The 14,258-nt window shown below is 44.6% G+C and overlaps 1 pseudogene; it reads right to left on the bottom strand.

Moving 5' to 3' along the window:
- The window catches only part of LOC126947850 (calreticulin-like), a 45,812-nt pseudogene extending 31,818 nt beyond the window's left edge, over positions 1–13,994 (bottom strand).
- Positions 13,995–14,258: the final 264 nt, after the last annotated feature.

Genomic DNA, 14,258 nt, shown 5'->3' on the forward strand with positions numbered 1-14,258 from the left:
CCTGTAGTCCCAGCTACTCGGGAGGCTGAGGCAGGAGAATGGCGTGAACCCGGGAGGCGGAGCTTGCAGTGAGCCAAGATCACGCCACTGCACTCCAGCCTGGGCGGCAGAGCGAGACTCTGTCTCAAAAAAAATAAATAAATAAAAATAAAAAATAATAATTTAAATGTTCTTGAAGCCTCAAGGCCTGTATTAGGCTGTAATGTACAGCAGAGGTTTGGGTCTGGTTTTGTAATGTTTCTGTCTGCACTGTCCTTGTTCTGCTGTGAGCACTCACTTCTCTCTGAGATCCATGTTTGCCTCTAGCAATCCAACCGATTCTCATGAGACCGGTAGACCTACATCCCTGCTTAACTGACTGCCAATTTACCTGCCTACTGCCTTTTCTTTCTTCCTTCCTGTCAGTCTACCTGTATGTCTGCCACATAGACCATAATAATTCAAATATTTATCAACTGTTAAAAAGCCTTGTGGGGTGGTGAACAGCATGAGATAAGAATCTCAGCCTTTCCACCGATTTCTGTATATGACCTGAGTAAATCACTTTTCTGAATCTGTGTCCTCATGTATAAATAAGGATTATATTTAAACTCTTTAAAGAAAGGAATTCTGTGCCCATAGTAGGTGCTCAATAAATGTTTGTGGAATAACAGATTGGCATGAGGGCCAAATTAATTAAGATAGTAAATATAACTATTGCTGCTGTCATTGAATGAGAGTCTTTAACAGGTCCTCCATTTATCTTGGAGGCTGTCATTTCTAATCAACTATACCCTAGAAAGCAGGCCAAATTTGCTAAAAAAAAGTGTGCATTAAAGAAGAGCCTCTATGCTGAGAGCAGAAAAGAATATAAGCTTTTCACTTAAACATTTACAGAGATCCTATGTTGAGCCAGTCTGAGTGCTAGATGCCAGGGTGCTAAAGTGAGCAAGACAATTCCTCAAGTCCTTAAGTCCTCAAGGAATTCACAATCTAATGGGAGAGACAGGCAAATAAATTATCTGCTTTTCTTATTTTATATTTATTCATTTTTCAAAGTAAAATAATTTATTGTAGAAAATGTAGAAAGCCCAGAAGAAACAAATAAGCAGTAAAAACATCCATGATACCTACCGCTCAGAGATGACCATTGTTAACATTTTGATATACTATATTTCCTTCTAGCCTTTTTTTTGAGACAGAGTCTTGCTCTGTTGCCCAGGCTAGAGTGCAGTGGCATGACCTTGACTCACCACAACCTTGTCTCTCAGGTTCAGGTGATCCTCCCACCTCAGGCACGTGCCACCATACTAGCTAATTTTTGTTGTTTTTTTTTTGTAGAGATGGAGTTTCACCATGTTGCCCAGGTTGGCCTCAAACTCCTGGGCTTAAGCAATCTGCCTGCCTCAGCCTCCCAAAGTGCTGGGATTATAACGTGAGCCACTGCTCCTGGCCAGAATGTCTTTCTACTGGAGTTTGTCTGACATTTTTCTCGTGGTTAGATAGAGGTTATAGGCTTCGGGGAAGAAGGCCACAGAGGTAAATGGCCATTCTCATGACATCATATTAATGGTGCATGCTATTAACATGACATCACTGATGGTGTTAACACCAATCACCTGGCTGAGGCGGTATGTGTCAGGTTTCTCCATTGCAAAGTTACTCTTTTTCCCCCTTCTTTCCAAATTGCACTCTTTAAAAGACAGTCAATATGTACAGTCCACACTTAAGCAGTGGGGAGTTATGCCCCACCTCTTTGAGGGCAGAGTATTTACATAAATTATTTGGAATACTTCTGTACAGGAGATTTGTCTATTTGTCCCTGTTTATTTACTCAATCATTTCTTTATACCAGTATGGACTCATGGATATTTATTTTATAACTTTTTTTTTTTTAAGTAATAGGGTCTCACCCTGTCACCCAGACTGGAGTGCAGTGGCACAGTCATAGCTCAGTACAGCCTTGAACTCCTAGGCTCAAGGGATCTTCCCACCTCAGCTTCCTGAGTAGCTGGGCATGTGCCACTACAACTGGCTTTTTGTTGCTCAAATGTTTTTAGCCATTGGGAGCTCTTTCAGTTGGCTCCTATGTCCCTTTGACACACCCCTATCATTCTGATTTTTGAGCACTTCCTTACTTTCTAGAACTATAAGATGCTCAAGGCTCATCTTGTATATTCCCTTCTTCAGCCCTAGATCAGCCATTTCTCTAAGGAGGCCTAGTTCCTTTTATTGGACAATGGTATTATAAATCATGATATGGGCTCTGGGTGTCATTTACTTTTTTAAAGTAAATGTTTTAATTGGAGTATAACATTTATTCAGATTTATTCAGATAACATTTATTCAAAACATAAGTGTATAGCTTAATGAAATTTTAAGAAGAGAAATTTAAGGCAAATTTTCCAGGTACCTGGAATTATAATTGTTAACTGATGTATTAATTCCAAAGTCTCACTGCATCCAACTCATGCATCCCCTCTCATACCTTCAGAACGAAATTACCAAAACCGAGTGGTCACATCTGATAAGAGAAGAAGAAGCAGCTTCAACAGTCTTTTCTTTTCTTTTGAGACAAAGTCTCACTCTGTTACCCAGGCTGGAGTGCAGTGGCCCTATCCCAGCTCACTGCAACCTCCACTTCCTGGGTTCAAGTGATTCTCCTGCCTCAGCCTCCCGATTAGATGGGATTACAGGCACGCACCACCATGCATGGCTACTTTTTTTGTAATTTTAGTAGAGACGGGATTTCACGGGGTTGGCCAGGCTGGTTTCGAACTCGTGACCTCAAGTGATCCACCCACCTCAGCCTCCCAAAGTGCCAGGATTACAGGTGTAAGCCACCGTACCTGGCCAACAGTCTTTTCAATAGATTTTCGTCCTGCCTTCCTCCTTCTATATACTCACTTGTTTATTAAGGGTTTATTATGTGCCAGGCAGTGAACAAAATGAATCCCTTCCTTCATGGAATTTATATCCCAATTGGCAGGTAAGATGACAAACTTTAAACAAAATAACATATAAAAGGGCCGGGTGCAGTGGCTTATACCTGTAATCCTAGCACTTTGGGAGGCTGAGGCGGGCAGGCGGATCACTTGAGTTCAGGAGTTCGAGACTATTCAGGAGTCCTTGCCATCAGTTTGTACTTGAGACCTGGAAAGGCCAGCTGGATCAGGCCTATTCGGTTCGGGCATCAGTCCAGGGTGATTCTTCCCCAGGCTCAGCATGTCCAAGTAGCCATGATTCACAGACAGTCTCAATCACTTATCAGTCGGGGGCCTGAGCAGCAGAGTGTTCCTCAGCCCTGCTGAGCTGTCCTCAGTGGGTCTGAGCCAGCTGCAAACAGAGGCCCGTTGTCTCAGAACGTCTCTTTGGCCAAGTTTTCATAGTCAAGTCTGAGTGTTGACAGAATTAACATTCACACACACACACACACACACACACACACACACACACACACCCCTTGTGACTCCTGCATCATTCAGTCCCTCATTTGAATTCCAGTTTCTTTCTGCCTGATTTTGTACTTTTTCAACAGTCACTGCTGTCACCATTAGCCCTCCCCCATACCTGAACTGATGATCCCACAATTCAATCTACCAACATTACTGCATTTTATTTATTTATTTATTTATTTATTTATTTATTTATTTACTTTTTTTAGAGACAAGGTCTTGCTGTATCACTCAGGCTTGAACTCCTAGACTCCAGTGATCCTTCTGCCTTAGCCCCGCAAGTAGATGGGATTACAGGTGCAAGCCACTGTGCCCAGTTTCTGCATATTTTAATATGCCAGTCCCTATGTAAGGTCTGTGATTCCAAAAGCTCATGTTGTCCTTGAGGCCGCTGATATTACCATCTGCTGGCCACCTGACACTTGGCAGCTTGTAGCAGTGGCTAGTGAATCTTTTATGAAGGATGAGACCTGGGTTCAACAAACATTTCTGCCACGGACTCACCATGTGACTTTAGGAAAACCATCTTTTCTCTCTGGGTCTCATTTTCCCCATCTGTACAATGACAGGGTTGGATTCTAAAGGCCTTGCATGGCCGGGTGCGGTGGCTCACGCTGTAATCCCACCATTTTGGGAGACTAAGGCGGGTGGATCAGCTGAGGTCAGGAGTTCGAGACCAGCCTCACCAACATGGTGAAACTCCATCTCTACTGAAAATACAAAAAATTAGCCAGGCATTGTGGTGGGTACCTGTAATCCCAGCTTCTCGGGAAGCTGAGGCAGGAGAATCGCTTGAACCTGTGAGGCAGAGGTTGCAGTGAGCCGAGATCACGCCATTGCACTCAAGTCTGGCAATAAGAGCAAGACTCCGTCTCAAAATAAAATTAAATAAGATAAAATACAATTAAATTAAAATTAAAAAAATAAAGCCCTTGCACATCCTCTGGTTGCTGTGTTGCTCTGTAGGCTGGGAAAACGGCAGAAAGAAAGGACCCTGAATCAATCTCTGTCACAAATCCCTTAAATGCCCCTCGCATGTCATGTTCCCTTCTGGACCTCAGAAGGACCGCTCACCTGTAAATGGGGAAAAGGCAGGCACGTGGGGTTAGATGAGCTCTCAGGAGCCTTTCAGTTCTGACATTCAAAGAATCTAAGATTTACCTTTCTGGAGGGTGCTAAGCACTACTTATAATGTGAGCTAGCCATGTGCAGTGGTGTACACCTATAGTCTCAGCTACTCAAGAGGCTGAGGTGAGAGCATCACTTCAGCCCAGGAGTTCGAGGCTGCCATAAGCTATCATTGTGCCACTGCACTCCAAGCCTGGGTGACAGAGTAAGGCCCCGTCTCTTTAAAAAAAAAAAAAAGTGAGTCAGAAGGCCTTCAAGTTATTGGACTCGTGGGAGGCAGTGAGGTGGGTAGCAGGAATAATGCAAGAAAAAAAAATTCAGTCCTGATTCAAACCCTACCTTTACCACTCAGCAGCTATGTGACCTCAAATTAGTCGACTTCTCTGGGCTTCAGTTTTACCATCTGTAGATTGGGAAAATAATAACTACTTTGCAGAGCTGAGATAAGGATTGGAGTGTGTAAAGCATCATGCTTAGTGACTACGACTGCGCTTAAAAAAGGTTAATTAAGTCTGGCGCGGTGGCTCACGCCTGTAAAACCAGCACTTTGGGAGGCCGAGACGGGACGGGCGGATCACGAGGTCAGGAGATCGAGACCATCCTGGCTAACTCTGTGAACCCCGTCTCTACTAAAAATACAAAAAATTAGCCGGGTGTGGTGGCGGGCGCCTGTAGTCCCAGCTACTCGGGAGGCTGAGGCAGGAGAATGGCGTGAACACGGGAGGCGGAGCTTGCAGTGAGCTGAGATCCGGCCACTGCACTCCAGCCTGGGTGACAGAGGGAGACTCCGTCTCAAAAAAAAAAAAAAAAAAAAGGTTAATTAAGGCATCAGGTACAGTTTAGCTATAAAAAATAAAGTTCAGCCAGGCACAGTGGCTCATGCATGTAATCTCAGCACTTTGGGAGGCCGAGGCAGGCAGATCACGAGGTCAGGAGTTTGAGACCAGCCTTACCAACATGGTGAAACCCTGTCTCTACTAAAAATACAAAAATTGGCCCTGTGTGGTGGTGGATGCCTGTAATCCCAGCTACTCAGGAGGCTGAGGCAGGAGAATTGCTTGAAATCGGAAAGTGGAGGTTGCAGTGAGCCGAGATCGTGCCACTGCACTCCAGCCTAGGCAACAGAGTGAGACTCCGTCTCAAAAAAAATAAAAATAAAATAAATAAATAAAGTTCAAAAGCAGAAATTTTAACTCCAAGAACTGGAAACAGCAAACAGTTCTCTTAATTTTTAATAGTTTATTATTATTATTATTAAAAGAATAATGGCCAGGAGCAGTGACTCACACCTGTAATCCCAGCACTTTGGGAGGCCAAGGCAGGCGAATCACTTGAGGTCAGGAGTTTAAGGCCAGCCTGGCCAACATAGCAAACCCAGTGTCTACTAATAATACAAAAATTAGCTTGGCATAGGTGGTGCACACCTGTAATCCCAGTACTCAGGAGGCTGAGGCATGAGAATCACTTAAACCCACTGCACTCCAGCCTGGGCAACAGAGTGAGATTGTGTTTCAAAGAAATGAATTAACAATAATAATAATAAATTAAAAGGTAACACAAGTTCATTGTAGAAAATAATGAAAAAATTAAACTAATCTGAAATTCTCTTATTTACTGCTTACATTTTGGTCCATTTTCTTCTATTCTTTTTTTTATGCACAAATATATTTTACATAGTGACTATATATATGTATATATATATATAATTTTGTAAATTTTTCAAGACATTAGGTCATAAACATTTCCCCATGACATTAAAAACTTCCCAAACATTCTATGGGTATATCATACTTTACTTAATTGTGCCCTTACAGTTGGGCATTTAGGTTTGTCTCCAAATGTTTCCAATTACAAATAATGCTCACATGATTTATATGTTACATGTGCATAAAGTATTGCTCACATTTCTGATTATTTCTTGAGAGGAAAAAAAAAAATCCTAGGAAGGGAGTTACCTAGGAAAAGGATATGTACAATTGTAAGGCTTTGGCCAGAATTGCGTACTGTGGCTTAGAAAGGCTGTACTCACAATCCTACCAGCCAGGCCCCAGGTGCTAGGTCACAATGGAAGCAGCAGAGGCTAATGCTTTGCCCCAATCCACTGGGCTGAGGCCCTTTGGGGTGGCTGGTTCCAGGGCTATGGTGGGAAGCTCTTAGAGATTGCAGGTAATGGACTACCGGTGGAATCCTCCATGCTCTCACTCATGTTATTGGTTTCTTGCCCTGATCAGTCACCACTCCAAGTCCCTCCCATCACTTGCTGAAAACTGGCACCTGGGTCACAGTTTTCCTCTCTACTCAGGTCCATCATCATCCAGGTGATGTCTATAGGACAGCCCATCCAACTCCCTAGCCTATCAGTTTCCTCATCTCTACTTCTACCCTAGGTTAGCCATTTGTCACTACATTCACACCCTGGGCCTTGTCATCAGCAGAAATTGCTTTGAAATCTCAAACTCCAAAGTGGCTCATGCCTATAATCCCAGCACTTTGGGAGGCCGAGGTGGGCGGATCACTTGAGGTCAGGAGTTTGAGACTAGCCTGGCCAACAGGATGAAACCCCATCTCTACTAAAAATACAAAAATTAGCTAGGCATGGTGGCATGTTCCTGTGGTTCCAGCTTCTCAGGAGGCTGTGGTGGGAGAATTGTTTGAACCCAGAAGGCGGAGGTTGCAGTGAGCTGACATCACGCCACTGCACTCCAGCCTGGGTGACAGAGCCAGCCTTCATCTCAAAATAAAAAAAAAGAAGAAATCTCAAACTCAAACACCCATGTCCACCCACCTCCATGACCATTGCCTCCTGTCCTCCAATTCTCACACTGCGTTACTTGAACTGCATCTGTTCTTTGACACTTCCCATCCCATTTCTTTTTAGTCACTTGGCTTCTTTCTGCCTAACTCTCAAGTCTTTCCTTCCTTCCTCCTTCAAACTTGTAACACTTTCTGTGTGCCAGGTACTTTGCCAGGTACAGGGGTTGTAAAGTGAAAAGAGGTGTAGATCCATCAACTTGCTCGCTCTTCTCAACCCCCTTGCCCATTTGCCTTTCTGCAAAACCCCCACCTTGTGTCAACCAAACCTTCCACGTGCATTTTGTATTCCAAATTACTTACTTGCGCTCTTCTCTACTTCCCTGTCAGCCAGAATTCTCCAAAATGTAACCCAACCCTGCTGTATTCATTTCCTCAGCTCCCCTCTACCCTTCAACCTAAGGTAATTAGGCTTCCACCCCACCGCTCCACTGAGTTGTCAAACGGTCTTCCTAACTGTCAAATGCAATGAATGCTTTCCAGATGTTCCCTTCCTTGGCTTCCCAACTGCTTTTGACCTTAGCTGTAAAACCTTGGGAAAATCACCCAACCTCTTTGAACCCCAGTTTCCTCATCACTGAAAGAGTGAATAATAGCATCTTCCTTATAGAACTGGTGAGAAATTCGATAAAATGATGTATAAGGAAAAAAATTCGGCCAGGCACGGCAGCTCATGCCTATAATCGCAGCACATTGGGAGGCCAAGGTGAGCAGGTCACGTGAGGTCGAGAGTTCAAGACCAGCCTGACCAACATGGAGAAACCTTGTTTCTACTAAAAATACAAAATTAGCCAGGCATGGCGGCACATCCCTGTAATCCCAGCTACTCGGGAGGTTGAGGCAGGAGAATCGCTTGAACCTGGAGGCTGAAGTTGTGGTGAGCTGAGATCACACCATTGCACTCCAACCTGGGCAACAAGCGCAAAACTCTGTCTCTAAATAAATAAATAAATAAATAAATCAGCTAGGCACAGTGGCTTATGCCTATAATCCCAGCACATTGGGAAGCCAAAGCAGGAGAATTGCTTGAGCCCAGGAGTTCAAGACCAGTCTGGGCAACATAGAAAGACCCCGGTCTCTACTAAAAATTTTAAAAATTAGCTGGGCGTGCGCCTGTGATTTTAACTACTCAGGGGCTAAGGTGGGATGGTTATTTGAGCTCAGGAGGTGGAGGCTGCAGTGAGCCATGATAGCACCACTGCACTCTAGCCTGGGTGACAGATGAATTCCTGTTTCAAAAACAAAAGAAAAAAGAAAAAGACTCACTGGTACACAATAAGCATTCAACGAGATGAAATTCAGGCTCATTGAACTTGGTTTCCTGGGTCTCTGATAACCAGGAAGGGTTTGCCTTGGCTCACGTGAGCATTTGGATCTCTGAAAAGGATAATTTCCCAGGGCAATTCATTCTTCGTCAACAAAAAAATTATCGAGCACCTACTGTGTGCCTGATCCAGGCACTTTTCTACGTTCTGAAGCTACAGCAGTGAAGACAACAGAGAAGCACTGTGCTCTCAGGAAGTTAATGTAACAGTGAGGAGAGAGAGAAATGAAGAGAGAGAGAGAGAGACAGTAAGCATGCAAAGGCTCACATGGGAACTTTTTGGGGTGATGGAAGTGTTCTATATATTGATTGTGGCAGTGGCCACACAGGTATATACATTTTTATTTTTCTTTTTTTTTTTTTTCTTTTAAGGCAGAGTCTCCTTCTGTCACCTAGGCTGGAGTGCAGTGGCACAATCTCGACTCACTGCAGCCTTGAACTCCTGGGCTCAAGTGATACTCTCACCTCAGCCTCCCAAGTAGCTGAGACCACAGGTACATGCCACCATGCCCAGTTAATTTTTGTATTTTTTGTAGAAGCAGGGTTTTTCCATGTTGCCCAGGCTCGTCTTGAACTCCTGAGCTCAGGGGATCTGCCTGCCTCCGTTTCCCAGAGTGCTAGGATTACAGGCATGAGCCACCACGCCTCTCCTACATTTTTCTTTTTTTTTTTTTTTTTTTTTTTTTTTTTTTTGAGGCGGAGTCTCCCTCTGTCGCCCAGGCTGGAGTGCAGTGGCCGGATCTCAGCTCACTACAAGCTCCGCCTCCCAGGTTTACGCCATTCTCCTGCCTCAGCCTCCCGAGTAGCTGGGACTACAGGCGCCCGCCACCTCGCCCGGCTAGATTTTTGTATTTTTTAGTAGAGATGGGGTTTCACCGTGTTAGCCAGGATGGTCTTGATCTCCTGACCTTGTGATACGCCCATCTCGGCCTCCCAAAGTGCTGGGATTACAGGCTTGAGCCACCGCGCCCGGCCTTACATTTTTCAAAATTCAAAGAATAATACACATTAATTGAGTGCATTTTGTTACATGTACATTATATCTTAAAAAGTTGATTTTTTTTAAAGTAAGTTACATAAAAGGATAGAGTACAACCATATACAGGGGAATAATATTTGATAGGGCAAACGAGAAAATCCCCTCTAAGAAGAAAACATTTAAGCAGAAACCTGAATGATGAGAAGGAGCAAACCATGTGAAGATCTAAGAGAAGAATATTCCAGGCAGAAATCACAGCAAGTGCAAATGCCTTGAGATGGGGTTGAAGTCTGTGTGTCTGAGAAACAAGAAAGCCAATGTGGCTGGAACATAATGAACAAGCAGGAGATAAGAGAGAGGCAGGGACTAGATCATGGAAGTTCTTGTAGGTCATGGTAAGAAAGTTGGGTTTTATTTTAAATCTAAAAGAAAGGCAGTGGAGGTTTTTAAAGTTCCAGAATGATACAATCTGACTGACATTTCAAAAAAGTCATTCTGAAATGTATCTGAGAAAAGGCCAAGGGGAAGCAGGAACAGAAGCAGAGGCCATTCAAGTTACTGCAGTAGTCCACGTGAGAGATGATAGTGGCTGGGACTAGGTGGGTAGCAATATAGGAGGTAAAAAAATCACATTTAGGATTATGTTTTGAAAGTACACTCATTAAACTTGCTGATGGATTAAATAAAGAAGTTGAGGGAAATAAAAGAATCAAAGATGATTCTTATTTTTTTTTTTCTGAGATAGGGTGTCTCTGTGTGGCACAGGCTGAAGTGCAGTGGCACAATCATAGGTCACTATAACTTCAAACTTTTGGGTTCACACAGTCCTCTTGTCTCAGCCTGCCGGGTAGCTGGGACTACAGGCATGTGCCACCATGCCTGGCTAATTTTTTAATTAATTAATTAATTTTTAGTAGAGACGAGTTCTCACTATGTTGCTCAGGCTGGTCTCAAATCCCTCCCGCTTCAGTCTCCCAAAACACTAGGATTACAGGCGTGAGCCACCACCCCGGCCCACTCTTTAATTTTTGACCTAAACAACCGGATGAATGGTTAGGGCATTTACTAAGATAGAGAACACCAGCGGGGAATAGAATAAGTCTGGAGGAGCACACAAAAGTTTTGTCTTAGAAATGTTAAGTCTCAGATGCTCGATAAATATTGGTATCTTGCCGGGTACAGTGGCTCACGCCTGTAATCCCAGCACTTTGGGAGGCCAAGGCGGGCAGATCACTTGAGGTCAGGAGTTCGAGACCAGCGTAGCCAACATGGCGAAACCCCATCTCTACCAAAAATAGAAAAAGTAGGTGAGGTGGTGCACACCTGTAATCCCAGCTACTTGGGAGACTGAGGCAGAGGAATTGCTTGAATCCTGGAGGTGGAGGTTGCAGTGAGCTGAGATCATGCCACTGCACTCCAGCCTGGGCAACAGAGCAAGATTGTCTCAAAAAAAAAAAAAAAAAAAAAAGAAAAAGAAAAAGAAAAAAAGAAAGAAAAAGAAATATTGGTATCTCGCTAATATATATGCCTCTTTTGAGTTTGGATAGAACAAGTCAGTGTCTAAACCTTCCCAGTTCTGAGTACCCTAACATTGGATTTCTAGGTGCTGTAAGCTAAGGATAAGCCTCAGAACCTTGGACCCCACTAGCCAACCCTCCTCAACCAGTGAGCAGAATCAGCCCTTCAGCACATCTCTCTGACTTTTCTTCACTCAACATAATAATTGCATTTTGGGCTGGTGTCTTCAAAGTAGGCACCTGACCTCAACAAGTACATGTTGCTAAGTCTTAATGTAAGAAGATTTCTTGCAATAACAATTCTCTTTTTGGGGTGTTACTTTTTGGTGTATGTGTCAAGATTCAGTCCAATAATTCAATCATTCAATAATGGTTTAGTGGGCTGGAAACAGAAAAGAAAATAAGGTAAATAGTCACGGTGTGAGCAGGGCTGACATGCAAGAAGCACAGGGGCTAAGAGAACTAGGAGAAGCCTAGGCAAGTCCTCCCGGAAGAGGTGAGGTCATGCAGACCAAACCTTCCTGGACACAGTGCTGGATTGTGTTCATGATTTTGGCCTCATCAACGGGCCAAAATCTTCAAGTCTTGGGGCTTGAAGCCCCTCTTTTCCTGATTCCAGAGCATTTCATAAATATTTATTGATAATACCGTTGGGCATTTGGGCATTTACCCCCCCCGGACAAGTGGAGTTCAGTCCTTGGGGAAGCGATGGCATGTCTGTGCATGTTCTCCCTGCCTTCTACCAGGAGGAATTATGGTGTGAGTAAAAGCCAGCCCAGGCAGGGAAATGAGCCCTCAAGCTAGCAGTCACAAGATTTAGCCTCAAAGGGCTCATTACAAAGGATGGCTGAAATCCATTAGGAAGTGGGGGACCTTGAACCTATCCTTGAAAACAGATTGTGCTTTGTTACAGTGAAGCTGTTACATCCCACTTTTCAGCCAACTCCTGAACATTTTTCCTGTCTGCCCCCTCCCCTCTATTCCTATCACTACCACTCTGGTACAGACTCTCTACTTTTCACCATGAAGATTACAACAGTCACTTGAGGGGAAGAATGAGAGACAGAAGGGAGAGAAATAAATAAATAGTGGGGGAAAAGATTACAGTAGCCTCCTGGATGGTTTTTCTGTCTCCAAACTCAACTTCAGTCAGCTTCACAATCCAGGTCCGCTTACTTTCTGAAGCACTCTTTCTAATACCCAGGTCAGATCTTATTTCTCCTGCTTATCACCTTCACTAGCTTCCCACTGCCTTCAGCAAAAGGCCAGGCTCCCTAACTCCCTTGGTATATGCCCCACCTGCTCTCCAGTCTCACCCTAACTCCCCTCGCCTTCAACTTTCCTGTTCCCTGAAGATGCCACTGCTGGCTGTATCATTGTACACGCTGTTCTTCTTACCTGGAATACCCTTCTCCCCTTCTCTCCCAATCTAATAAACTGATTTATCCTTCAAAACATTGCTTAAGTTTCACCTTCTCCCTGAAGCTTTCCTGTCCAGGCCATTTGCCTGGGCTTATTTCTACCTTCCTCTGTAGCACCTCTATACCTTGCTACCCTCAAAACAGTATCACAAGTATCTGTACCATTGAACATTTGTCTTTAGGTAAGTAAGATTGGGAAATTGAGTCTCAGAAATGGGAAAGGGCTTCTCCAGGTGTTCATGGTGGAATGTGGACTCAAATCCAAAACATCCTAATTCCTCAGCAAGTGCCCTATCTACTGCACCCTCAAAGAATTAATCAGATTTCACACACAGAAACACACACATGCACACACACACACACACACATACATACACACGAAGAGCATCATTTGTTTGTGGGCTGAAACAGTACTATTGAACATTTGTCCTTAGGTAAGTAAGCCCTTCCATAATTCTCTGAAGTTCATGAGGCATTCTAGGGAGGAGACTGCACAAGATGACCTCCAAGATCCTCTGAACTCTGATATTTTATGAAACACAGAAAATTTGGTTGGGCGCAGTAGCTCATGCCTGTAACTCCAGCACTTTGGGAGGCCAAGGTGGGTGGATCACCTGAGGTCAGGAGTTTGAGACAAACCTGACCAACATGGTGAAACCCCATCTCTACTAAAAGTAAAAATAAAAATTTAGCCAGGTGTGGTGGCGGGCACCAGCTACTCGAGAGGCTGAGGCAGGAGAATCACTTGAACCTGGGAGGCGGAGGTTGCAGTGAGCCAAGATCATGCCATTGCACTCCAGCCTGGGCAACAAAGCAAGACTCCATCTCAAAAAAAAAAAAAAAAAAAAAAAAAAAAAAGAAAGAAAGACAACGAAAAAGAAAAGAAAGAAACACAGAAAATTTCACGATCGCGGTCAATGATCCCCTTTTTCCTCCAAGGTTCCCCATTTGGGATGAAGAAGGAGGAACAAACGTTTACTGCATGCCAACTATATGCTAGGGACAATGCTTTACTCACCTTACCTAATTCAATGCTCTGAACAATTTTGCAAGATCCGTATTGTCCTCATTTAATAGAGAAAAATTGAAATGCAGACTTAGTAAGCTACCTGCCCAGTGTCACACAGCTAGGAGGTAGCAAGTGGAGATTTCAGCTGTAGTCTTTCTGTCTCTAAACGGGCTCCAAACCGGGAAAGTCGGCCTGCCTGACCGCTGGGACAGGTGACAGGCAAGGACGTAGAGTCTGTTCTATAGTCGCTGCCAGGCACCGAACTGCTTACCCCCGTCTTCGAACTCTTCGCGCAGGTAAACCCAGCGCTGGGCGCGCTTTCCCAGGGTGAAGGTCACCAGCAGCAGTGGTAGCAGCCGCAGCCCCTTCATCCCGTGGAGCCTCGAGTCCCAGCCTCGGAGCGCAGCGCTCCTGCCCTCGCCAGGAGCTCCGCCCCACTGTCGCCACATCTACCTTGACCCAGGGGCGGGGGCTGAGATCATCTGCATCCCCGCACCTGGCTGCCTTCCATTCGAGGCCTGGGGCCAGTGAGAATAATGAGGACCGCAGTCAATCCCGGGGCACCACCGCTGAGAGCGCTGTGGGACCGAGGAGCCAATGGGTGCCAACCAGGTGTTGAGGGAGCGGCAGGGGAG

Source organism: Macaca thibetana, chromosome 1, assembly GCF_024542745.1.
Source record: "Macaca thibetana thibetana isolate TM-01 chromosome 1, ASM2454274v1, whole genome shotgun sequence".
NCBI lineage: Eukaryota > Metazoa > Chordata > Mammalia > Primates > Cercopithecidae > Macaca > Macaca thibetana.